Source organism: Podarcis pityusensis (genome assembly GCF_964106645.2).
Source record: "Podarcis pityusensis genome assembly, chromosome: 16".
Lineage (NCBI taxonomy): Eukaryota > Metazoa > Chordata > Lepidosauria > Squamata > Lacertidae > Podarcis > Podarcis pityusensis.
This window is the reverse complement of record NC_138041.1, coordinates 31,288,411-31,316,059: the sequence shown is the minus strand read 5'-3', so window position 1 is coordinate 31,316,059 and position 27,649 is coordinate 31,288,411. Positions and strand designations below refer to the sequence as shown.

At 44.7% G+C, this 27,649-nt stretch overlaps 1 protein-coding gene and 1 pseudogene across 7 annotated transcripts in view; both read right to left on the bottom strand.

Moving 5' to 3' along the window:
* The window catches only part of ZDHHC8 (zDHHC palmitoyltransferase 8), a 128,930-nt gene that overhangs the window by 58,755 nt on the left and 42,526 nt on the right, over positions 1-27,649 (bottom strand). The gene's annotated exons all lie outside the window — the stretch shown is intronic.
* Positions 17,052-27,649, bottom strand: part of LOC308465354 (serine/threonine-protein phosphatase 2A activator pseudogene) — a 53,123-nt pseudogene continuing 42,525 nt past the window's right edge. For 3 of the 5 annotated variants that reach the window (XR_013991549.1, XR_013991550.1, XR_013991551.1), the window contains exon 2: positions 17,052-19,422. The product of XR_013991549.1 is annotated as a serine/threonine-protein phosphatase 2A activator pseudogene (transcript). Of the gene's footprint in view, positions 19,423-20,822; positions 20,960-22,249; positions 22,273-27,649 lie in introns of those variants that run through there. The other 2 variants (XR_013991552.1, XR_013991553.1) reach the window with 2 other exon arrangements.

Below are 27,649 nucleotides of genomic sequence, written 5' to 3'. Positions count from 1 at the left end.
AATGAGCATGCACAGTCCTCATTAGGTTACAGTGGACGCTTGGGTTGCGAACGAGATCTGTGTGGGATGCATGTTCACAACCCGCAACGTTCGTAACCCGCAGCAGCGCTTCTGCGCACACGCGGGTTGCATTTTGGCACTTCTGCGCATGTGCGACCCCCGAAACCCAGAAGTAACCCGTTCCGGTACTTGTGGGTTTCAGCGGGTCTGTAACCCGAAAAAACACAACCTGAAGCATCTGCAACCCGAGGTGTGACTGTATTTAGGGATTTCCCCCTACCTGAGGTCTTTTTTCTGCTCAAAAATATTATTTTTTAATTGCAATCCTGCAACCCGCAAACCTGCTAATACCTTGTGCATGGAAAGTGTTTTTTATTTATTTTTTTACTACAGAAGGATCTATATTAGAAGAAGAACCGAGTTTGCTATCAGGCTATAGACCTACCCTACTTTACAAGGATTACAAGAAGAGAGTAGTTCTCCACATTAAGGCCTGCACATACATTATATATGGCTTCACCCGAAAAATCATGGGAACCGTAGTTTACCCCTCAAAGGGCTGTGGTTCCCCAGCACCCTTAACATGCAACTGTTCCCAGGATTTAAAGCCACATGCTTTAAATCTGCTTTAAATGTTTGGTGTGCACACAGGCCTCCCTGTGAAGTGCTTTGACACTCTACAGCTAGGATATTACCTTATGAGCACAAAGGCTAATAACTTTGCAAAGAAAGCATTGCATATTAGACAATTATATATATTTTGTCAGGACTGTGGTTTTCTTTCCAATAGGCAATGGGATTTTGGGTGGGGGAAATCGCTGACATTTGTGTTCCCCCAACCCATTTAGGTACATTCGGAAAGAAACTTAATTAAGGCTACAACCTGGTCTGTGCACACGAAGCAAGGACTTCCAAGTTTACAGACAGGTCAGTCTGCAAAATAATAATAATAATATCAAAAATCCTTGTTGCTCATTGCACGACTTGTTTTGAAAAATGTGATCCCATGAACGGAAAGGCATGGAAAAATTGCACAAGACTGGGCTTTCCCTTCAAGTGAGCAATCCGTTTTACTGGAATAATATGGAGACAGAGGATAGATTTTCTGCACACACTTACTGAAATTACGAGGACTAAAAAACATTTGTGCGTAACTTTTGGCTAGATCACGCTCTGTGTCTTTAGCTTGTCACCCTTTGTTCTCCATCTCCTGTGTTCATTCTGTTTCTCTCTGCGTTTTGTACATCCACAGACAAGCCTGTTCTCTCCCAGCTACTCCCCCCCCCCCCATTGGCCCAATTTGATTTCCAGGGAGTCTATATTGGCAGCCTGTCAAGCCAAATGTTCACTCCGCTATCGACACAGCCAGGGGCGAGGGGGTTTGCCGATGCCAGCCAAGCCTTGCTTAACAAATGTTACTGTTTTATAACATGACATGCTTGGCGATAGCGAAAAGGAAAAGCATTAGGGGGAAAACTTAATCTAGTGATTAAAACGCAATACTTGGTGTTGCTGGCTGCAAACCCTGGCGCCGTGCCTCCCCCCTCAAGGCTGGGTGGGGCCTGTATCTGGCGAGAAGTTGTTTCATTAACTAAACGTCCCAGGATACAGATGACGGCAGACCGCATACAAAAAGTGAACCGGGCCAAGCATGACCGCAGCTAAATACGTGCTGCTCCCAGGATGACTCTTCAAGAAGTACGATCCCAGGCACAAAAAGATACAGACAAATACGCAATAATCATAGAATCATAAAGTAGGAAGGGACCCCCAAGGGGAACTAGTCCAAACCTCTGCAAAGCAGGAATCTCAGCTAGAACATCCATGACAGTTGGCCATCCAACGTCTACTTAAAAAATCCCAAGGAAGGAGAACCTACCACCTTCCAATGGAGTCCGTTCCACGGTCAAACAGCTCTTACTGTCAGAAAGTTCTTGAATCCATTGGTTCGGATCCTAGCATCCACAACAGGAGAAATCAATTGTTATTCCGCTGCTGAGCTGTTTTAGGTTGGAGGGGTGTTGAGGAGAGCTTTGATGGTGGTAGGACTACACAAAGTATTCCATTCCATTCATTCATTACAAAAGCAATCATATACCACCCACCCATGTAGAATATAAAAACGGTGCACAACAAAACATGCAATGCAATAAAGACATACACACAGTACTGTAAAACAGGGACAGGGAAGATTCTGGCCCTCCAGAAGTTGCTGAACTTCAGCTCCTATCTATTCCTGGCCATTGGCCGTGCTTGCTGGGGCTAATCGGACTTGTACTTCTGCAACAAGTGTGCAGAAGACGGTGGCCATGTTGATAAAAGGTCTGGAAACCCAAGCCTTATGAGGAACAGTTTAGTGTATTTAGCTTGGAGAACAGAACACCGAGAGGTGATACGATAGCCATCTTCAAAGATCTGAAGGGTTGCCACATGGAAGATGGAGCAAGCGTGTTTTCTGTTGCTCCAGAGTATACGACCCAAACCAATGACTTCAAGCTACAAGAAAGGAAATTCCAACGAAAAACATTGGGAAGAACTTTCTGATAGCAAGAGCTGTTTGACAGTGGAATAGGCTACCTCAGAAGGCAGGGGGCTCGTCTTCATTTGAGGTTTTTAAACAATTTGGATGGCCATCCGGCAGGAATTCTTTAGCTCTGACTCCCGCATTACAGGATGTTTGAACTGGATGACCGCTGGGGTCCTTTCCAACTGTATAATTCTTTGATTCTAACATATGGAGGGACAACAGTTGTCCAGACCTGCTATGCATCAATACAAGATGGCAAGAGGGCTCAACAAATCTGTCAAAAAAATTTATTCTTTCAGATTCTTGGTTTTCCACATACAGTGGTACCCCGTGTTACAGACAGGATCCTTTCCGGAGGCCCGCCCGTAATGTGAAAAGCCCACAACTCGAAGTGCTGTGTCTGCACAGGCGCATGGCACGATTTGGCGCTTCTGCGCAGGTGTGAGGAGCGAAACCCAGAAGTAACCCATTCCAGTACTTCCGGGTTGCTGCAGGACGCAAGACTAAAAAAACGCAACCTGAAGCGGACGTAACATGAGGTATGACTGTATTTGCATCTGTTTGCGTCGTTGCTGTTTTTCAAGCCCTAATGAAAATTTACCAGCAATTTAGAGAGTATATTCTCCAAGTTACACATTTTTGCAACCAATTCCCCATAATATAATGCAATTCTGTACATTGTTTGCACAAATATATGCATTTTATACACACTTCCCCAATAGATCTGTAGAAACATAGATGCACTGAACACCACCAGAATGGATTTGCCCGCACCAAGTTCTCTGCACCTTTCTTTCCAAAGTGCTTCAGGGGCAGCCATGTGTCCTACTTTATATGGTTGCCAAGAGACTTACCGTATTTTTCTGTGTATAAGACTAAGGTTGGTTTTTTTTTAACCAAAAAGGTAGGTTTAAAATTGGGGCTTGTCTTATACACAGGTGGTGGCGAGGGGTGTTTTCTTAATTTGGACTCCCCAAAATAGGGGGCGTCTTATACATGGGGGTGTCTTATACACAGAAAAATACGGTATACTTTGAGTCTGGAAGGATAAATAAGCACTGCCCATTGCACAATGGTCCGAGTACCTTATGGCCCTGGCTATATTTAAACATACTTCACATAGACGTCAGTTTTGTGGTAAAACCTATCTGGCCATTTGGAGGGCTTATATTAACTTAAGATGTAAGTTTCATTTTTTCTGGAGACAGTGTGGTGTAGTGGTTAGAGTGTTGGACTGAGATGCGGGTGGCGCCGTGGTCTAAACCACTGAGCCTCTTGGACTTGCCGACTGGAAAGTTGGCAGTTCAAATCCCCGCAACGGGGTGAGCTTCCCGTTGTCCTGTCCCAGCTCCTGCCAACCTAGCAGTTCAAAAGCACGCCAGTGCAAGTAGATAAATAGGTACTGCTGTGGCAGGAAGGTAAATGGTGTTTCCGTGCACTCTGGTTTCTGTCACAGTGTCCTGTTGCACCTGAAGCAGTTTAGTCCTGCTGGCCACATGACCCGGAAAGCTGTCTATGGACAAACACCGGCTCCCTCAGCCTGAAAGCGAGATGAGCGCCACAACCCCATAGTCGCCTTTGACTGGACTTAACCGTCCAGGGGTCTTTTACCTTTACCTTTAGTCCCCACTCACCCATAAAGCTCACTGGGTGCCCTTGGGCCAGTCAACATTTCTTAGACTAACCTACCTCGTGTGCATGCACACGAAAGCTCATACCAACAACTAATTTAGTTGGTCTCTAAGGTGCTACTGGAAGGATTTTTTTAATTTTTAATTTTATTTTATTTATTTTATTTTGTTTTGACTACCTCACAGGGTTAGAGTGCAAGGATAAAATAGGTAGAGGGAGAACCTCAAACAACTTGATGAAAAAAGTGGGATATCAGTGCAATAAATAAGTATTTTATGTTACTCTACCCCCCCCCCCTTCCCTTCTTTTCCTTTATTAAATTTGCAAATTCTAAAAATTGGAAAAATTATAGTGGATTATTTCTACATTTTCAGAGACGCAAGAAAGTGTCCTCGCTTGTCCTCCTGTTTGATGACGCATTTCCTCTTTTTTCGCAAAGTGTAAGCAGCAACCCCAAAAGCACTGCATGGATGCTGGGAAATGTGCCTTATTCCAGACCATTCTGTTCCACTAACTGCTCTGTGCCCAATACTGAACTTGGCCTTGAGCTATGGAAAAACGAGCTGTCTGTTTCCTGCTCTGAACTCTGAAACATCTGCAATTTTTCGTGTTATGTCAGCCACTGCTTTCTGCGGTCCCCTGTATAAAATTAGAGGAGGTTGGATTGCCTCACTGCAGAAAGGGAGGGAGAGAGATGCAGATATAAAAAGTATAGGGTGGTAAGGGGGAAATGTAAACAATCATTAGAAATAAAAGAACTACTCCCATCTTTTCTCTTCCCCCTGCCTTCCCCGCAACCCCCTCTGCAGCTCAAAGGCTTTGCATTGCATAAATATCTACTTAGGAGCCTGCAAAATCTATACTGCGATCTCCAGAACAGCTTCTCAAGCACAATGCTGCTGAAGTGAGTGGACAGTTAAAAGCTGTTGAGTACTGCTCTCGTGTATCATAAGCGCTTCTGATGAAATCAGAGGCTTCTCAAATGTGGTCCTAGAAAGCTTTCTCCAAGCCAAGGAAGAACTTAGGTGTACCCAGGGCCGGATTTAGGTTTGATGAGGCCCTAAGCTACTGAAAGTAATGGGGCCCTTTATACAGTCATACCTTGGGTTACGAACGCTGCAGGTTGCATGTTTTTGGGTTGTGGACCGCGCCGAACCTGAAGTACCGGAACGGGTTACTTCCAGGTTTCTGTGCATGCACGCGCATGCACAGAAGTACCAAATGACATCATGAGCATGCGCAGAAGCGTCAACTTGAGTCACGCGCAGACGCGGCACTTCAGGCTGTGAACACTGCAGGTTGCAAACATGTCTCCCGCACGCATCACATTCGCAACCCGAGGTATGACTGTATGCCCAGCTGTCCTTTGTCAACAATAAATTGTAGCTGTTTTTTGAGTTGAATATGTGCTATATGGTAATTTATGGACCTAATAGGTATCTAAAGCCATTTGCACATGTTGCCATGCAACCAGTCCATGCAGAATGTAGGCACCATATATATAGAAATGAGCAAACCAGGCTAGCAGGTGGAGCCCATGACTTACATCATAGGAGCCTACACAACACAGAACACTGTTGCTGTATGTAGGTTTTATTTTATTTGTTTTTTATCTTATATTTTGGAAATGTACATCCAGTTTTTTCCTTTAATTTTTTTTTGGTGGCCCCCAAGAGAGAGTGGGGCCCTAAGCTATAGCTTGTTTAGCTTATACATAAATCCGGCACTGGCTGTACCACCCAAATGTAGCCAGCCTGAGAACTGCAGGGCTAACCCAAGCCATTTTGCTGCCTGACAAGAAGGGCAATATGGTGGCCTCTCTCCACATCATCCTGTGTATATAGAAGCTGGCTGGAGCCTGGCAGCTTCAGCAACTGACAACAGGACAGTGTTGTCCATCTCAGCCGAGGAGAACAGGCTGCCAGAGGAGGCACCTGGCAGGCTGGGTGGCTCGCACAGCACTGCCCACAAGCAACTTGGCACCGACTCCCACTCTCCTGGCATCTGCCACTTGACAAGGTGCCTCAAGCTGCCAAATGGGAGGGTCAGTTCTATAGGGATAAAACAGTAGAGCTAGATGCAATGGGGGACGGACCTTCACCCTATGGCAGAATCCAAGGAACCTAAACATTCTGGTTAGTACTTGTATCCCTCCTGCGAGCCACTGGCAGTTTGGAGGCAGCCTGGAGGAAGAAGACATGTAAACACCCCACGAGCAAATCAGGATTGGTGCGGAATGAAAGCTCATTATCATAGAACCTCACGCTAAGCAAATCAGAATAAATGCTCAATAAAGGACCGGACGTGGTGTATCTACCACTTGCACTTTGTGCAGAAAGATCAGGATGAATGCTCAATAAAGAGGTCATCTGGAAGTTTGCCCATGACAAGCATCCCCCCCCCTTGTTCCTAATTCAGGAACAAGGCAGCTTCAGAAGTTTACGCAATGTGGTCCAGTGTTCCGTTTTCCTTCTGCCTTCCTTCTTCTTCCTCTCCCTTCAACCCCCACCCTGCCTTTTCAAAACGTTTGAACATGTGGTGTGATTTTTGGCTACCATCCTAAGCAGCGAGAACAATGAGACTTCCAAGTAAACAGTGATTAGGATTGGGTTCTTTTATTCGATTCCGGAAACACCTGGAGTGCTTCATTGTGTAGCAAAGTGTCTCCAAAGCTAACTGGCAGTGTGTGTCTGTGTGTTTTGAGTGTGCACATGTATCGTAGCTACCAGGTTAAGTTCAAGGTGCTGATGCCTGGTGTGCAAAGCACAATGGGACCAGGACACCTGAAATATTGTCCCACTGTTTTATATAATCCTTGATCACTGTGTTCTGCATGTGAGGACCTCCTGTAGATATCCATCATATCAGGAGAGGAATCAGGCCTTTAGAGTTGTGGCATCTACCCTGTGGAATTCCTTCCCTTGAAAGGCAGGTGCCATTATTTCTGCTGCCTTTTTAGCATCCATTGGCGGTCCATGGATTGAGGTTGAATCCCAACAAGACCGAAGCACTGTCTCTTGGGGGGCAGGGGGAGGGCAGGTGTGGGGGACTCCCTGGTCCTGAATGGGGTAGCTGTGCCCCTAAAGGACACACATGCTTTCACTAGTTGTGAACAAGGGCAAAGGACTATGTTGGGCCTGGAAAACCCCACCTTCTGTCCACTGGACCTTCTACTGGTTTCAGATTATGTCACCAGCCTACATGAATTTCAGTGGAGACCCTTAACGCTTTTTCTGCTCGCCACCCCCCCCCCCCCGTGAAAGTATCATCCAATCACATGCTGAGGAAATCTGCTTGCCCCGAGACCCACAACTCCCTAAGGCTGTTCCCAAACTGCTTGAGCTCACTAAGAATACTAGATTGCTGCAATGCACCACATTTTTAAGAGATGTGGTATTTTAAGGGCATGCATGCTGCAGTTACGCTACTAAACTGCTGTGACAGCTGTGACCTTAATGTGACAGCAAAATGGCAAGAAATGCCTTCAAATTTAGCAACGTTTTGCAACCCTGCAACCCTGTGGCAATCGTTGCAACGGCCCAATTTGTTCAGCAGAAGTACTTGGGTTGAAGCCGATTTAGAGATCTTATGAGTCGGGGGGGGGCTGCAACAAAACGTTGCAGTGTGAATTTTTCCTGTTCACTGTTCCGAGTCAGCCAGCCAACCCCCTCTCGATGATACTCCCTTCCATTTCCCTGCATCCTGCCTCCCCCCCTTAACAAAACAGTCGGTCAAGATTCCATGGCCACTGAGCCTCCAACAGGCCAATTTTAGGCTCCTTCTGCTGTAGTTTTTCCTAAAGAGTTTCTTTATGCACTTCTGCAAACCTGGGGATTCCTCAACGCCTGCTGATATCCTTGCTCCTGTGAATGGATGGTGCTGTTTCAGCTACAAAAGCAGCAGAACTCGTGCCTGAACACTTGAAATACAGTGAACGAGTCCAAGACTAGTTGTGCCGGTTACTTGTGTGCAAATCGGAGGAATTCAGATTTTTATTCATTGGGAAGAGTTTCTGCATCATCCATTCAGTGACTGCTTTTCCGGGAGTTCCACATGCTGTCATACATATATACTTGGTTGAATTCACACTGCATCATGGGTTAACTAGCCTGAAAATTGTTTACATACTTCATTGCTGTCACAGATGTAAAACAAGCAAGCAAGAAACACCACAAGTCCTGATAGGGCCAAATTTGGCGCGATGGCCTGGTAAGAAAGTAAAATAAAATGTGAGAATGCAGATAGTTTGGTGAGAAAGGCTTAAAACCTTTATCCATAATGCTCCTGATGTAGCTTGACAGCAAGAAAGCTTTCCCGGTTGGAGGATGAACATGACGATTTGGTTTGATTTATTGTATTTCGATTGTAGTTTCATTCAAATGAATCTCAAAGTGGTCTACACATAACATAATAAAAGATACAACATGAATCACATAGAACAATGAACAAATCAATCAAACAACTACAATCTATAAAACACCGTTAACAAAACAGCAACTAAAACAAAATGAGCAAAACATCACAATTACAGCAAAAGCATGCCAGGTTTTGGTATAGCTGCCCGCATGTACAGAATCCAGATTTGCAAAACTGCAACATTTGGTCTAACTATCGCTCCCCCACTCCCCCGATTCTAAAGGAAAGTAAGCAAGATTCCTGTCTTCCTTCCAAAAGCACCAGTTGGAGACACTTCCTACTGCAGGAGGCCTAACAGTTGATGTGGCAATGGTGGATAGTTACATATTTATATGCTAACCCCTTTTACCTGCTAGAATGCTAAATTAATTCCATGCCCTTGTTAGATCCCTGACAGTTATACAGACAGACAGCTTGGTCTCTGGCCAATTCTAAGCATGCAGTTATCAAGGCAGACTGGCCCTTAAAAGCTGAGGTCTTCTCCTTGGCAGGCTTGAAGGAGACGTCCTCAGTCTGACTCGGCTTTTCAGCTGCTAGCACAGGACTGACTCAGCATTTCTGATCAGGCAGCAGCGGGAGTCAGTGAAACAGAGAAAGAAGGCAGAGGCAGCTTTGTTAGCTGTTGCACAATTTCACACCCCATGGGCAGAATCCCACGAAATCACCACTGCTGGTGGCTTTCAAATATCGCATAAGAAACAGAGGTGTCCTTATAGGAGGAAGGCTCTGCTTCTTATACACTCACGCCCCTTAGGCAGAGGCTGCATTTGCACGCCAAGGTAAGTCAAGGTTGCTGTCTTATCAGGGTTCGTGGTGCATGGGTGATGTGCTAGCGCATGATGTGAAATTACTCCTGCTTTTGTTCATTCTGCAGCGCAAGGAGGAGCAACGAGCCAGGAGGCTGCAATTAAGCTTGCCTCCCTGTGATGTCTGAAACTGGAGTTGTGGTTTGTTTCTTCCTAATAAGGCCAGGAAGCCTGCTTCTTGGGAGAAAAGCAATGACAAACCTAGACACCATCTTAAAAAGCAGAGACATCACCTTGCCAACAAAGGTCCGTATAGTTAAAGCTATGGTTTTCCCAGTAGTGATGTATGGAAGTGAGAGCTGGACCATAAAGAAGGCTGATCGCCAAAGAATTGATGCTTTTGAATTATGGTGCTGGAGGAGACTCTTGAGAGTCCCATGGACTGCAAGAAGATCAAACCTCTCCATTCTGAAGGAAATCAGCCCTGAGTGCTCCCTGGAAGGACAGATCCTGAAGCTGAGGCTGCAATACTTTGGCCACCTCATGAGATGAGAAGACTCCCTGGAAAAGACCCTGATGTTGGGAAAGATGGAGGGCACAAGGAGAAGGGGACGGCAGAGGACGAGATGGTTGGACAGTGTTCTCGAAGCTACTAACAGGAGTGCCTGGCGTGCTCTGGTCCATGGGGTCACGAAGAGTCGGACACGACTAAACGACTAAACAACAACAACAAAAACTAAAAGCCCAAACTAAAAACTATTCATGAATGCTAATGATGTGCATCTCAGCAAAATTGTCTTTCCATTCCCATGTTTACACTTATGCAGGAATTTTCATGTGCCCAAGGCATACATACTTGCCTGCGGGGCAGTATCATCAGTTAGCCATACTTTAATCCTATTAAAATAAATGTTAAATCATCCTTGTGGATCCATTCAGGAATGTAAGATTTTTCCACTGGAGTGGTGGTGAGAAAGAATAGCAGGGCCTTGTCAGTTACAGCCCCAGTTTTATGAACATTCTTTCTCCGACGAGGCCTGCCTACCCATGAAGGAGAATGAGATGGCAAAAGACCCATGGTTGTAGAGAGGAGGGCACTGTATCATTTCAAATTCCGGGTGGGGGAATCAATTCTTTTACAGTGATACCTCGGTTCTTGACTGCCTCCGTTGTCGAACGTTTCAGTTCTCAAACGCCGAAAACCCGAAATGCTTCTGTTTTTGAACACACCTCGGAACTCAAACATGCGACGCGGCTTCCTCTGAGTGCAAGAAGCTCTTGCAACCAATGGGAAGCTGCGCCTCGGTTTTCGAACATTTCCAAAGTCAAACGGTCTTCCAGAACAGATTACGTTCGAGAACCAATCTACCACTGTAATCCCTAATGGGGGGGGGGGGGGAATCCCTGAGAGAGAAAAAAGCTAGCCTGGGAGGAGGAAGACTCTAGCTAGCCCTTGGCGCCTGCAAGTTTTCTGTTCTTTAAAAAGAGCGAGACCATGTGGTTTGCTGTTATTTTGAAGTCACATAGAATTCTGCACTGATAGAATGGACTATCTTATTCCCACTTTGTAGGTGGGTTAAACCACAGAGCCTAGGACTTGCCGATCAGAAGGTCGGCAGTTCGAATCCCCATGATGGGGTGAGCTCCCATTGCTCGGTCCCTGCTCCTGCCAACCTAGCAGTTCAAAAGCATGTGAAGTGCAAGTAGATAAATAGTTACCACTCCGGCGGGAAGGTAAACGGCGTTTTCGTGTGCTGCTCTGGTTCGCCAGAAGTGGCTTAGTCATGCTGGCCACACGACCCGGAAGCTGTACGCCGGCTCCCTCGGCCAGTAAAGCAAGATGAGCGCCCCAACCCCAGAGTCGTCTGCAACTGGACCTAACAGTCAGGAGTCCCTTTACCTTTACTTTTACTACCCCTGGAACGTAACTCCCACGTAAGTTGCAGGCTTACTGTACAGATCCAGCCTAAGTACGGCTCAAGAATTACTGTATAGTTTTTAGAATAAGACGTTAAAGCAACAATACTCAGGAGGGAAATTCACTGATCTTTTATACTTGTGAACTGATTCCATGCAAGCTGCTTTTATCACATCTTTTCCTCACTGTAATGTTTTGCTTCCCCACCTCCAGTGATTGCTGGGGCTGTGTTTTGTTTTTCTGCACAATGTGCATTTTTATTAATGTAGAGCATTTATAGCTGCTAAGGATAAGGAGGAGTAATACAAAAATGTGTTAGTTAACGTGTACGTTTGTATGTGCATGTGTGTGTTTTTATTTATAATATTTTTATTCTCCTTTTTGCCCTAAAGGCCCCCAGTTTGGCTAACAAAATACTTTAAATCCGTAATTTAATAAAACAACACCAAAATACACAACCAGCGTACCTGGCCAAACAAGAATCAGCACAGGTACTAGAAAATTAATCATATAACAATAAATAAAAGAAGTCAATGGAGAAACCCAAAAGAAAGCCCCCTCTGCAATGCAAGGATATGCAGGTGCCCCATATGGGGAATGAACCTTCAACCTTGGCATTATCAACACCACACTCTAACCAACTGAGCTGTGAAGGTTAATATTAATAATACAGTGGTACCTCGGGTTACAGATGCTTCAGGTTACGTGTTTGCGGGTTGTGCACTGCACCAAACCCGGAAGTACCAGAACAGGTTACTTCCAGGTTTTGGCGCTCGCACATGCGCAGAACTACTAAATTGTGCTTTGCGCATGCGCAGAAGCGCTGAATCGCGACCCACGCGTGCGCAGACGCAGCGCTGAGGGTTGCAAATGTGCCTCCTGCATGGATCACATTCGCAAACCGAGGTTCTACTGTAATAAAGATATCATAACCAAATCTTGCATGGTGATTCCTGAGATCAAGGAGCAGGTTTTTATCTATGTTTGGGTACAAGTGGAACCATTTTGAACAAAGATGGTAGACTGATCTTTTCAAAGCTGCACTGATTATTATTTTTTTGAATTCCTGGACAATGCCAGGTAAAAGTCTGCGTGTGTGTGTGCGTGCGCGCACAAGTGTGTATTGTGCATATGTATAGCCAAAGGCCCAGTTTGCACACAGTGATAAATTTTGTTAATGGCCCTTCTGGGGGTCAAACAGCGTGCAAGAGCCTGTTGTCCAGTGCTCCACCCATGTTGTGAGCAGAAGCACAAACCCATAGTCCTTGGCTTGTTGTTATGCCTGAACCAGAATCACAGTGTGTTTCTCCCTAGCAAACCGTGATCAGCAAACCATGGTTTCACAAGCACGGTTTGTTCAGGAGGAAAAAGCTGTGATCCTAGGCTGGGACACTGCAGCGAGCCAAGGATTCATGGATTGCTGCCAATGGAGAGGCAAAGCTGGTGTGACTGCCAAGGGCTAAGCAGCAATTAGTCATTGTTTTAAATCAGAGATGTGGTCCTTCCGTGAATTTTATATCTTCCCTCCAAAGCCTCTCCCATGATTCCATCTGGATGTTGCAGCCAAAGTCCCTGGCCCACTGCACCATTACGGATTTGACTTCTTCCTCCTTGACCTCCCAGTCAAGGAGTAGCCTATATATTTTAGAGAGTGGTTTATATTTAATTTGGGATGTGAGTGGCGTTGTGGGTTAAACCACAGAGCCTAGGACTTGCCGATCAGGAGGTCGGCGGTTCGAATCCCCGCGACGGGGTGAACTCCCGTTGCTCGGTCCCCGCTCCTGCCAACCTAGCAGTTCAAAAGCACATCAAAGTGCAAGTAGATAAATAGGTACCGCTCTGGCGGGAAGGTAAACTTCGTTTCCGTGTGCTGCTCTGGTACGCCAGAAGCGGCTTAGTCATGCTGGCCACATGACCCGGAAGCTGTACACAGGCTCCCTCGGCCAATAAAGGGAGATGAGCGCCGCAACCCCAGCGTCGGCCACGACTGGACCTAATGGTCAGGGGTCCCTTTACCTTTACCTTTTATATTTAATTTGAATCAAATCTTTTTCAAGTCTCGAAGGTTCTGTAGAAAAATCTTTTTGGAAGGTCTCATTCAATTGGAAATATTGCATCCAGTCTGTCAGGTGATTTCGGATTTCTTCAACTTTTTTGAGTTTTAGCCCATCGTCTTTTTCTTCCAGCAGTTCTTTTTCCTTTTCTATTGATTACTTATGTTACACAGTTTTTAAAACCAATAAAGCATATATTTTTAAAAAAGAAAGAAACCTGTGGTCCTTCAGTTGCTGCTGGGCTTCGATTCCCATCACCCTTTATCATAAGCCACTGTTAGCTGGGACTGATGGAAGTTGGAATCCAAAAGCATCTAGAGGGCCATGAATTTCTCTCTCTGCTTTAAATGAACAAGCTTCCAAATTCAGCATTTTGCTCCTAAGATGCAAACTCTGTGACGTAACTGCATGCACACAGACTACTGAACATGCTGCCAGTTTGGAAACCAGCTCTTCAGAACATCGGGGATGATGCCAAATGGTTGAAACACGAGAGGATTTCAGAAAACCGCTTGACAAAGGGATCTCGAGGGACAGCAATCATGCCTCCTAATTTCTCACCCTTCCTCCCAGACAAAAAGGAACTTCTTTGAAGATTGACTTCATTCTTCACCCAAGCTACTAGGACTTGGAAAGCTCTCGCAACAGCTGCTGCTCTCGAAGAGCCAACTCATGGCGCCATAGATCACACTGAGATCCTCGGGAGCAGAAGACTATTTATGCTAGCCTCTTAATTGAGCGTTCCTCTGCCAGCCAAGACATTCCGTGCTCCGCCACGCAAATAATGTAAGCTAATTTGCAGCTAAGCGCCGCCGTTGGAAACATACTTTATAAATATCTTCCTCAGCTGAGCAAGGGGAGCCTGGCAGAAGGCAAGTGTTGAAATGGTGTGAGGAAATGCACAATGGGCAACGAATACAAACACCCTCTTTCATCGGCGAACGGGAGGTTGACTCTGGCCTATGACTTGACTGTGTGCCTTGGAGAACCTGCCTAATAGGTATTCTCATCCCCAATAGAAGATACAGCAGGGTGTACTGAATGCAGCAACGGGTTAAGACAAGAATGGCCCAACTTACGTATTTAGACCATAGGACTCTAAATCTTAGGGTTGTGGGTTCGAGCCCCACATTGGGTGAAAGATTCCTACATTGCAGGGGATTGGGCTAGATGACCCTCGTGGTCTCTTCCAACTGTACAATTCCATGATCTAAGCGAGGGATGCCTCACTCCACTTACGTGGACCTGGCACTGTTACATGTGCCACATACCGTATCTTTCGCTCCATAAGATGCACCCGACCATAAGACGCACCTAGCTTTTAGAGGAATAAAAGAAAAAAAAATGCAGTGGTACCTCGGGTTAAGTACTTAATTCGTTCCAGAGGTCCGTTCTTAACCTGAAACTGTTCTTAACCTGAAGCACCACTTTAGCTAATGGGGCCTCCTGCTGCCGCTGCACGATTTCTGTTCTCATTCTGAAGCAAAGTTCTTAACCCAAGGTACTATTTCTGGGTTAGCGGAGTCTGTAACCTGAAGCATATGTAACCTGAAGTGTATGTAACCTGAGGTACCACTGTATTCTGAATCAAATGTTGTACTAAACTATTTAATAAACTACCAGTATATCAGCATATTTCAACCATGTAAAGTGAACAGTAGTCAACAGTGGCATTAAGAACCATCATCACTGTCATGAACAAATGAAGTGAGACTTTATCCCCTAGTAAGGGGGGCAGGCAATGGAAATATATGAGCTTCCCACATTGAGTCTCTTAGATCCAAGGACTGTATGGTTTGGCCCTACAGAATTATTTTAATAAAGCAAAAATAAGTGGGACTTTCTTCCTTTTTGTTGATTGTAGAGAGCTCTGGGGGCTTTCATATGAGGGAGGAATGAGGGAGAAATCTGGTTCAATTCCCATTTTAAGTCAAACCTACATAATTCATACCTTTGTACACAACACAAGGATCAAACCACAGCCACCCTTCAAATTTCACACTCCTGCAAAGGCAGGCACTACTGCCCTGGCAAGACCAGTGGTGGAGGGAGGGTCTTGCATGGTGGCATGTCGCCTGTGGGGATGTGGGACATCGCCCACGCGAGCGTCATCCCAAGAGGGTGGTGCGCGCCCACCCACCCATCCCAATGGGGCAGCCGAGCGTGGGGGCCGAGGGATTGCACGGCTCCCGCTGTGCTTGCTTTACACCTGTGTAAGCCATGGAAGGGGAGCCATGGCTCCTGTCCGTCCCTCCTCTGAGCAGCATTCACTTCATAAGATGCACAGACATTTCCCCTTACTTTTTAGGAGGAAAAAGTGTCTCTTATGGGGTGAAAAATATGGTAATATGTATTCCACGTCTGTATGAAATTGATCTTTTAATGTAGAAGCACCCACACTTCCTGCCTACTGATCTCAGGCAGGAGACTTTGCTGTATATACTCGTTTTGGGCCTTCTAAAAAAGACACCAGACACGTAGAACGTTGATGTGTTTAATCTGCTTTCTAGCTTCTTGTTGATTTTAATTTTTTAATGTTTAAAATCATTCTTTTTAAGAGATTCTTTTTTACTTATTGTTTTATTCTTTTTGTAAACCACTTTGAGGCTTTATTACAAGCAGTATATACATCTAGGGGAATAATTAAATAAATTTTCTCCCCAATTTTAAGTTCAGTTTTCTCCACTTCTGCACAGTTTGTAATTAAAAAAAAAAAAAAACCGCACAAAACTTTGTACAACTTTTTGTGTACAAAAAGTACACAAAAGTTCTTAATGTATGCAATTTTGCCTATTATACAGAGTTTTTGCAAGCCAGGTCCCTTAATATAATGCATTTTAGTATGTTAACTTAGTATGTTAATTTCTCTAACGTACACATTTTTCTGTACACGCTTTTCCTACTAAATGCAATTTTGAACATTTTTTTTAAAAAGTTTTTGAGAACTTCATCACAAGATTTGAAGATGTCTGGTTTTTCCATTTTATAAAATCCATCTTCCAGTATCAACTTTACTTCTTCTCTCTCTTTGCGTCATGAGCCCAAAATATGTGTTCTACAAGCTCAACTGAGCTCAATACTCCTGAGTAAACAGGAATGGGACTGTGCTGCACACATCACAATGCAGTACACCTTTCAAAATCACGAAGTTTCTATTAACGATTTGCTGTTTTCCATCAAACTGAAGAAGCACAGCAAACAAGAATATAAGCACCCCCTAGAATGTTGATGGACTAGACCAGGCATGTCCAACTTCCAAGGGATTGCGATCTACTCCCACTATAAAAAAACTGGCAGTGATCCACCCATTGGATTGACCAGAGTTGTTGAGCTTTGGCCGGGGTGGGGGGGTGGGGAGAGGACGAAACAAAGTTGATGGGCTTTTTTGGGGGGGGGGAGGATGAGACAAAATTCTTGAGCTTTTTGGGGGGAGAATGAGCCAAAGTTGTTGAGCTTTTTGGGGAGAGGATGAACCAGAGTTGTTGAGTTTTTTTGGGTGGGGGGAGGGTCCCACGATCAACCATGACTGACCAGGGACACCCTGCGATCAACCGGTACATCGCGATTGACCTGTTGGGCATCCCTGGACTACACCACCCAAATGTGATCAGAGTAACATTCAAGGAAAGAAGATGGACCTTAACAACACATTATTTTTAGGGCTATCATCAAATTTAAGCTACAATCCTTGAAACATTGACTATGGAGTAGGTCCCATTTAACACATCTTCTGAGCAAATAAGCACAGGACCGCACTGTTTAATCATATTGCTTTTAATCAATCGAATCTGCGTATATTCACATGCAAATAGGCAAAGCCACATGTCACACCAAGCACCCATCTTAGATGAGGCATTTCTTTCTTTATGTCAACAGCCTTGATAATTTTGGAACGGCATGGCAAAAAAATGCATAAAACAAACGCAAGCAAAGAAAACATGAAAGTAACGTCACATCTCAGCCAGTGTTACCTTTACCCATTCCTCCCCACATTCCTTTCAAGTTTGATACCACTCTCCTTCAAATCAGCAGGGCGAGGGGGGGGCTACTTTAGATAGCTCCAAAGCAAGCCTGCTAAGAAGACAGTGGTCTTCTCTGCTGCCAAGATTGCTGGAGAAAGATGTTGTTCCAGTGGGGAGCTGCACACAACTGAAGTCTTATGTCAGCTGGCTCCACATCCCCAGAGAAGCTGGCTGGACTGCAAAATGACCCTCACCTGATTTTAGTCTGCAAGGTTGGGGAGACAGGGGTACTGCAGGGACTCTGAGGATGGTAGAAAGGTTGTACCCTCTAGGTGGGAGAAGTCTGGATACTGTCCTGATGGTTTTCCACTGAGGAAATGAAAGCATCCCCAGAAACCTCAGCCATGCAGCTGCAAGGTCAAAGGGTCAGGGCTCACAACAATTTCTGCACTGTATGGGGTGGCATTTGAATTTGTCTTGCAAATTTCAGCTAGTCCATAACAACTGGGGGATGTATCTTTGCAGTTATTTTTCTTTTCCTGACAATGCTAGAGGAAACCAGAGGAAAGAGTGCCATGTGCAGAAAGCCTTGTCAGGTGGCGGTTCTAGGGCAAGGGGAGTTACATGCGCTTGTGGGGTGGCAAGGGGGTGTTTGCAACAGACAGCAGAGATGACAGAATCAGGAGGGTAGTCCATGGGGGGACTTGAGCTAAGACGAAGGGCCCAGATTTTTAGCAGAAGGTGCCAGAGGTGCCAGCTGTTACACCACTCATGGTTGGTGCATTCGTGAGTGCCAAAAGTAGGCCCTCTCAAAGGATGGTGTGTATACAATAACAGGGAGGTATACTCTTCCAATCTGCAAGCTGGCCAAGGGAACCCTTCTTCAAAATATGGGGGGGGGGTCTTTAAGAGAATAGGAAAATCCCCCACCCCAAAAAAGTTGCAAAAAGATATTCTGCGGAAATGAATCGGCTGCATAGCTTGAGGGTGGGGCTGAATGGGGAGAGCTCTGGCCCTTCACCCTGCTCTCTCCAGTGTTTTCTGACCCCCTCTTTTTTAAAAAAAGAAAGAAATGGGGGAAAGAATATCTTACAAAACCTCCCTAAGATGCAACAGGCTGGATGGAGAGGAGGCTGCCAAACTTGAAATGCTGGATCACAGGGAACTTCTCCAGGCATTCGGCTTTGTACATGCGAACAAGGCCTTGGTTGACCTTCGCCCATGTAGGGACAGCGCTAATGTTCCACAGCTGGTTGGAGTGCTCAGCAAATGGACCTGTCTTCATTTCTGTAACGAACAGGATGCACTCGAGAAACATGAATTCCTTGTGGTTTTCATTCACCACCTTCTCGTCCAGGAAATGTTGAGGCTCCAGGTTTGGGTGATCTATCAGCTGTGCGCTGCCCCATATGAAGGGCAGGAACTGGAAGTCATCCAAGCCCCAGACTCCTCGGCTGCCGGCCGGTTCCATTCTGTAGGTCTTCTGCAGCTTCCGCATGACTTCCAAATACCTGCTGAACACTTTGAAGACAATGGCGAGCTGGTCATCCACTCTGAGAACTCCAATTTTGCAAAGGCAGCAGAGGAAGGCGACAAACGCTGCTTCGTGACCTGTCCCATAGTCGATACGAGTAGGGTTGCCCACAGACTCCTTCAGGTACACCGCCACCTCGGAGACAGCTTCTGACAGCCCCCTCGGGACCACCGTGGCCACCAGGTTCTCAGCCCCCTGGTCCAGTTTGGTGTACCACGTCCGGAAGGCCTTGTTCCCAAAGCGGGATGGCTGCTCCACCGGTGGGGTTTCGTCAATCCACCTGTCAAGCGTGTCTAGGAGAGCAACCAGCTTCTCAGTGGGCTCAGAGACTTTGTAACTGCAGCTCAGCTTCTTGCCCTTGATGCTTTCATTCAGCTTGAGAATGAAGCCCATGTAATCTGCATAAGCCTGTGAGCGTTTCCACTTCGCCATGTCAGGAACCATGTTGATTTCCTTCTTGGGGATCGTGAAACTTGGGCAGGGAGCAGGCCATGGTGCCTCCTTGGGGGAGTTTAGATACCACTTGCTTTCTGCCATCTTCTTTGAGCTGCCGTCGCTGTCTTTCACCTCCCACCGCCTTGTATCTTGTAGTTCTTAAAACAACTTTATGAAGGAGCAAACTTTATTAAGGACCTGTAGGTTAAACCAACAGTGAAGTCACCAGCATACTTCTCATATTTTAAGGAATTTCCCTCAAGAGAAAACAAGTAACTTTATTTTTAAAAAATATTTTTAAATAATTGATGCATGTAAGTTGTCTCAGATCAAGAGCCTACACCAAATGAAAGGTCACAATATGTTTTTGATTTTTTGGTCAAAGAGACCTCTAGGTTCCTTGTTTAAGTCTAGCTAAGTCAAGGAACTGAGCCCAAATTAGAATGTAAAATAAATGCAACTCCTCTGGCTCTATTAGTCCCTCATTAAATAAATTATTTGCCATACCCCTTATACTTCACAGAGTTACTGTAAGATGTGTCTATGACACAATCACTGTAAGACAGGGTGTGTGGAAGGCAATTAATTAATTAAGCCCCCTCCCGCAACATTATTACTGTGAGTATCATTTCTTTCACATAATTCCTACTTTTGGTCCTCTTGACTGCATTCCTAATAATTTCACGTTCATTGTCACCATTTTTATCTCGTCGCTCATGACTACAGTGTTTGTTCTGCATTTCCTGGTCCATAAACTTCCAGTTATTAACAGCTATCACCAAAAATGAAAGTACTGTCTTGCTTCCTCACCAGCAGCCAACAGAGCCATCTGAGCAGAAGAAAAATTCTGCAGTACAGCTTCCTTGGAGTTCCCTTTATTAATAAGTAGTCTCATCCCAGGCTGTATCTGCCCAGGAATGTAGCAAAAGCAAAACTTAATGCCTCATATTTGGGGTTTGCTAAAATACTAAAGCCAGATCAATACCAGCCAGCCCCACACACCAGTTTACATCTAGCGCAAAAATTGCAATGGTAAGGTGTACTGTCTCACTTCAGTCCTATCACCTACTGATTCAAAATAATATACCGTGAATATATTTTCAAGGTCCTAAAAGCTCAATTCAAAGCATAAATAGCAAATGTACCACCTATTAAATCAGATGAACAATCTGTTAATCAAACATGATTTGCTTATCTCATTTCCCACAGCTTTGTGTGTTTTTTAACTCCAGTGACATGAAAGGAAAAAATGGGTAATCTGCTTCCATCCCACTGCAAGTGTGGAAGACATCTTCTGGGGAGATGTTTTCCTTTTACAGTGGTACCTTGGTTCCCAAACTTAATCCATTCTGGAAGTCTGTTCCAAAACCAAAGTGTTCTAAAACCAAGATGGGCTTTCCCATAGAAAGTAATGCAAAATGGATTAATCAGTTCCATACTTTTAAAAACAACCCCTAAAACAGCAATTTAACATGAATTTTACTATCTAACGAAACCACTGATCCATTAAATGAAAGCAATAATCAATGTACTGTACTATAAAATAAAAAAGACGGTAGTGTAGATGATAAAAATTAAAATTACTTTTTTTCCCTTACGTGCATTGATGATAGTCATTGTTTGGAAGGGGGACTTTTATCCATTTCTGCAGTCACACAGTCAATCAATCAGTAGCTGAACTGGGTTCCACACAGTCACAAAAACGAAGGCACAGAAATGAAGTCACAAGCCACAGTCACAAAAACGAAGTCACAAGCCACAGTCACAATCAGTCCCATAAAAGTCACAGTGGAAAAAAACGAAAAAGCCACACAAATAAAAATGCAATCTTTTTTTTTTAGCAAAAACAAAAGCTCCAAGTATCACATCTGTGTTGTGTGGGTGCTTGGGACTCAACAGCCGACAGACTCAACAGGAAGCCTCTGATTAGCAGCGGGGGACTCAATTTACAAACGGAACACACTCAACAGGAAGTGGAACATGTTCAGCTTCCAAAGCAAAGCTCACAAACCGGAACACCTACTTCCGGGTTTGCAGCGTTCTGTTTCCAAGTTGTTCATAAACTAAGCTGTTCTAAGACCAAAGTACCACAGTACAATCTCCCCATCATCTTAAGTGCCCTCCCTCTTTTATTTTTCCAGCTCTGCGAGCAGATCTGACTGTAACGCTGACAGTACAGCAGGAGCCTTGTTGACATTAGCAATCATGAGGGTTTTGCTTCCAGGTAGAACTATTACATGAAAAAAGGAATGCCCACCCTGCTTCCCGTATCTTTAAAGGAGAGGGGTACATCACTTGTGCCAAATTTTGTATGATCTTAACAGGAGTGTCATTGGACTTGGAAGTCTTTGACAGCTTTCTTAACAGTTCCTGTTTTTGGATGGCGGGAAAAGCAGGTGTTGATTATGCCCGGGAAAAGGGAGGACAGCCATTTCGAGATAAATCCCTTCATGTCTCCCTCACTCACCTCCTCTTGAATCCCATACAAAAGCAGGTTGGTCCCCCACATTAAAATTTTCAATCTCCTCTGTCAGCGAACTGCCATCAGCTCAGAGGCGAGAGGTGGAAGGGCAGTTGTGTTATAGGGAACCTCCGAAAATCTTGCGAAGCAGTTCCTCCTCTGGCGAGGAGGAAAGCCCCACCTCCAGTGGAGAGGAGGTGGTGGGACCAGGGGGTGCTAGGGAGAGTCTCAACACCGAGACTGAGCAAACCGGAGAGGAGGGAAGTACCCCTTTGCCAGCGCCCACTCTGCGCAGTAGGTTTCGGCACAGGGAGGGGAGGAGAAGGTTGGGGGTCACGCGACTGTTATGCTGCGGGAGGTACAAGGACCAACCACTCCCAGATTCCGCTAGCAACTGGGCCAGACATGAACTTGCAACGCTCTTCACTGTAAATAGTTTGCACTAAGAATAAAGCCTGGAAAAGACACGTCGGAGTCTTGCCTGTTTGCTCTCGAGCAACCACATCAGCACCTGACATCCTCCTTCAGTGCTATTTTTCTAGAAGAAGAAGTGCTAGAAGTCACCATGAACGTCTCCCTTGTTTTCTTTTATAATGGCAATGGCGCCAACCTGAGAGGTGCCGGAACTGAGTTCCAGCAAGTTCTGGGTGAAAAAAATCCCTGCCCTCCTCCTGCATTTCTAAAAGTTACCATTTCACTTTTTTTACTGAGTAATTCTGGGCTAAAACCAAAGAGGCAGTTGCTCAAACACTATCATTATAAATCTCCAAATCACAAAGCTTACTTTCCAAAAACTCTGTCCAACTTTCCATTAGCTCCAGTTCAAATTATTTGAGCTGCAGAGCCTGTTCATTTCAAATGCTGAATCCACTGTCTGGGTGCTTTTTGTCACTCTCTGTAGATCTAGCATCATTCTGAAGCATCCAAACAATTTTAGAACTGTCTGGTTGTTTCCTTTTCCTAACGGTTTAAAGTTTGTAATAAGAGCCATTTCTTGGATGTGTCATGATACCACCCCTCACCTTTCTCATCTGTAAAAAAGGGAATCGCATTCAAAGTTACTAAAAGCTGGCCATTTATGAATGAATGAATCTTTATTTGCGTCAGCCATCGGCCACAGCAATAAAACAATACGATATACAAATAATAGAAATAAAAAGTCGATTATATAAAACACAGTTTAGGGTCCTGAATCAGCAGTCAAATAGTGGACCTTATTCTGATTGCTCCTGCTAAAAACCTTGCAACCGTTGCCGTCACCTGCTCATCTTGATCTGCCAAGAGAAAGGACACTGTGGCAGTGGCTGGGCGACCTGGAATGGACAATAAAAGAGGGGTGATAACCTCATTCCTCAAATCTTTATAAAGAGCGCAAGCCAGCAGGGCATGCGCCACCGATTTGGTACTGCCATCTCCACAGGGACAAGTGCTTTTTGTGTGGAATCGTCCCTCAAGTACAGCCGTGGGCAATACATTCAATCTTGAGAGAGTAAAAGCACGTCTATATTTTAGAATTGCTAGGTGATGCAGAGAGGGTGCCAGAGAGTTGAAATGGGAAGATGGAAAATACCATGGGCAAAATTTCCTAATTGTGACCAAGTTGTTCTGACGCTCGATATCATTTAGGCACTGACAAATTAGACTATTTGCTGTACTAAAACCCAAAGTGAGTAGCTGTTGTGGTGATAAACCACAAGAGTGAAGTTTTTGATAGACAATTTTAGTCCAGGCGCTCTTGTGACAATCTTGCAGCACTAGGGACATTAGACCGGGGGGATTTGAGTTTAGGCGAAGCCAATAGTTAAGTGTCCTGCAACTGGGGCCATCCATTTTGAGATGCGGTGCTCACCCCTCCGTTCCAATCAATTTCCATTTTCAATGCAAGTTTCCACTGGCAACATTTGCTGCACCCAGACTAAGCCAAACACATTTTTAAAAAACAACCAAGAACAGCCCTAATGTTGCGGTAAAGAAGCAGCTGATGTTATAAATACTTGGTGGGCCTGCCTCAAAATACAAACATTTCTGAAGAAAAATGCCTATGCAATTAAGCTAATGGCAAGTTACATCATCTCCTTTAACCCGCTAAGTATACTTTTAGGCTGTCAAGACAGTTTTGTAAGAAAGGGAACACTAAAAGGAATCGCTTAACTGTAGCAAAACAATGTAATCGCCACTAAATTGCATATTCCAACGACCGCTACTGCTAAAGGATGGTTATATAATCCCTGGTAAAATAACTGAAACAGGGTCAGCCCGAGACATTTTGCTGCCTGAGGTAAAAAAAAAACAAGATGGTGCCTTCACTTCACCATTCTACGCATCAGCAACTGAGTTTTGCATCAACACTGAAGTTGGGATGGTATCGTCCACCACACCTGAGGGCAAAAGACCAAGTCACTGTCTATTTAAATAAGTTTCATACTGCAACAGTCATGCCTTCCCCCAAGGAACCCTGGGAAGTGTAGTTGGAAAGGGTGCTGAGAGTTGTTAGGCGACTACTAATCCCCTCACGGAACTACACTTCCCAGAGTTCCCTGGGAAAAGGCACTGATTGTTAAACCACTCTGGGAATTGTAGAGGGGAATGAAAATGTCATCAGGTGAGACACTTCTTGTTGAACTCTGGCATCATCATCATCATCAATTTATTAACTGCCTTCTAAGCAATAGTCTCAGGGCGATGTATACTAAAGATAATTAAAAGCAGTTAAAAGCAGCAAATGCATTTAAAAGTAAACAAAAGAGAAAATAGAAACAAAGGTAAACAAAATAGAAAATAAAAATGAAACCACAGACAACTGAAGCAACACTCTACATTAGCACTGGGCAGCTGAGAACTGCCATTTTAATTTCCCACTGCCATAGCATCTCTCGAGAGCGTTGTGAGTAATTTTGCTATAAACCATCTACTCCTAAGGCAATCCGTCTTCCATTGGTTGGTTAGGCAGCGTTCTTTAGAAAACGCTGGACCTCTGAGTCATTAAATGCCTAGAAAGACCGAACGGCTTTGAAAGCATCAATGCAAAATAAATATATTAAACGTCAGAGAGGAAGATTGAATGAACCCCGACATGGGTTTTTCAGAATGTAACTCCCGGTGTACTTGGACAGTGATCATATGCGTAGGATAATTCCAGTGAGATTTCTATGTCTGCTGGGCATGTTTTCCACCTTATTTGGCACTGACCTTAGGCTCTTCCATATCATCCTATTATGGGGCATGAGGGAGTCAGGCGGCATGATTCACAAACACTTCCAAGATGACACAGTTTGGGCCTTAAGCCATCTATGGTTACGTCTGTGATTAAAATCCCAAGACTTTGGAAGTAAATCCATACCTAATGCAGGGCCTTCTCCCTTATGCACCTGCCTGGGGGTGTTCTTTTAATGGTGCCACACTTGTTAGAGACTCAATGTGCAGCAACATGAGAGACAGGCATTCCACAGGCATCCCAACTGTGGAACCCTCTCCCACCCTCCTCAGATATGGATGGAGCAACAGTTCTTTCTGAGTACCAGCTAAAGACCTACTTATTTGCCCAGGTTTTGGGTTTGAATTTGTGTTATTGCATCTGATAGCTATTTAACAGTGCATATGCTCTCACCTGGTTTTACTGCTTTATTGTTTATTGATTGTTTGATTGTATTGTGTTTTCTCAATATTACACTCTGTAATATTAGGAAATTCCCACTCCAAAGAATTTTGTGCATGTGTTTGGGGTCACAAAGGTGGCCTCAAAGAATCTGGGTACTTGAGTGAAATTCACCGCCCAATACTGTCTGTGTGTTGTTGCAGAAGCTAGCTCTATGAGTGCTGCAAAGAGCCTTTTTCAAGAAAGATAGTTCTGGCCAACTGCATGCCTCACCTTTCTATTGCTATGCTTATAGTGAGGGAGCTCTCTGTGGAGCAGGGACAGCCTGTTCATTTTCTAATCTGCTTCTATAGCTCTCTAGACGTCTTCCAGAATGGAAGTATGCTGGGGACCAGAATGCAGAAATCCCCATTAAGGTTGTGCAACCTCAGTCTTTTTTTAATCATTGGTTTTCAATAGCTTCTCAGCTTTTTGACTAAGTGTAAAATCACAAGTTTTCATTTGGTAGCAATTCTAAAGCAACAATATGTATATTGCTCTGTGAATTGCTATTTTAGGACTAATAATGTGCCTTATTAACACTATTAAGTAGAACACATATTAAGTGAATATGTGAAAGCAAGGCATCTTCCTATGTTTTAATTGATTCTTCAGGTAAACATCACAGCCCAAGTCCATAGCAATGACTTCTTTTTAAAGGTCTTGTCCACATAGCCTTTTCTCCTCTTCAATGGACACTCCAAGCAAACTTCAAAGTATTTTAAAGCTGAGCTTTGAGCTGTCATTGACTCTAATTAGACCTCTAATTAGACCCTAATCCATTTTTTCTACTGTAGCTGAGTGCAAACCAGCTTTGATCTCTGGCTTTTTGCTTATCTGTTTAAAGCACTTGTCTTTGTAGGTTCTCTGGAAATCCATAATCAGAATCTTTATCTTTAAAAAATAGTCCAGACAGTCGTCCATGCTTACAGTTTCACCCATGCTCACTGGGCAAAACTGATGGTCTGGAAAAATCAACCCAAGATTAACAAACAAACCAGTGTCATGACCATAGGACTCCTCTACTTGGGGAAAAACCCAGAGGATCAACAAATCCACCCGAAAACAGAATTAATAACAGCAATAGCAAAATCGGTGCTGGTTTGAGATTACCATTTAGTTGGAAAAAGCAGAATAATTATACAATAATAATATCATACAATAAATAAACACGAGCCAGAAGACAAAATGCCTAAAAATACAAAACTCCCAGCATACATGTCGCATATTACTGAGTATATCAAGAACATCTGCATGGAGGCAACTTTGCTAAATGCTCTATCAATGCAGGCAATAATTAGTTTCTTAGTTGTTTCCATAAATGTATACCCATCCTTTTTCCAAAAGGGAGGCCAGGGCAGACTGCAAATGTATAATAAAGTAACAACAACACACTTAAAATACCCATCAACTCATTTTGAAAACTCCCTAATAAAATAAAATAAAATAAAGCAGCAGTAAGTTCAGCAGAAGAATCATTGAACCCCACAACTCCTGGTGGTATAAAAAAAAGTTTTCACAGGTCACCTTAAAGTAGACAGAGCAGAGGACAACTAAACAGAAACATAGCTGTCAACTGTCCCTTATTTGGCGGGAAACTCCCTTATCCCAGTGCCGTGTCCGCTGCTGTCCCTTACTGATGATGTCCCTTAAATTTCCTGGGTTTCATGCTCGCCCGAGAGCCAGTGTGGTGTAGTGGTTAAGAGCGGTGGACTCGTAATCTGGGGAACCGGGTTCGCGTCTCCGCTGCTCCACATGCAGCTGCTGGGTAACCTTGGGCCAGTCACACTTCTTTGAAGTCTCTCAGCCTCACTCACCTCACAGAGTGTTTGTTGTGGGGGGGGAGGGAAAGGAGAATGTTAGCCGCTTTGAGACTCCTTAAAGGGAGTGAAAGGCGGGATATCAAATCCAAACTCTTCTTCTTCTTCTTCTCGCCCGGCTCGGGAGGGAAGCAGTGGCTCAGGGTCTTCCGCCGCGAGAGAGTGCGCACGCTGGCACCGTCGTCCTGGCGTGAGGAGTTCCAGCGACCTTTCCCCGCCCAAGAGAGAGGGGGGAGGGAGAGAGACTCTCACCCACGCCGCCCACGAGCCCGGAGTGGTGGTGGCAGCTGAGGAGGCAGCCTGAGGGAGGAGGAAGAGGAGGGGATGGGGAGGCATGCAGAAGGGCGGCACTTCAGCGGTCACTGCGGCGCCACAACCACCTCATGCCAGATGGACAGCATCTGTTAATCCTATCAATGTATGTAACTCTTTACAATAGCAAAATCCCTTATTTTGGCTGCTGATCCCTTATTTTCAAGGCTGCTGGTCCCTTATTTTCAAATCTGCAAG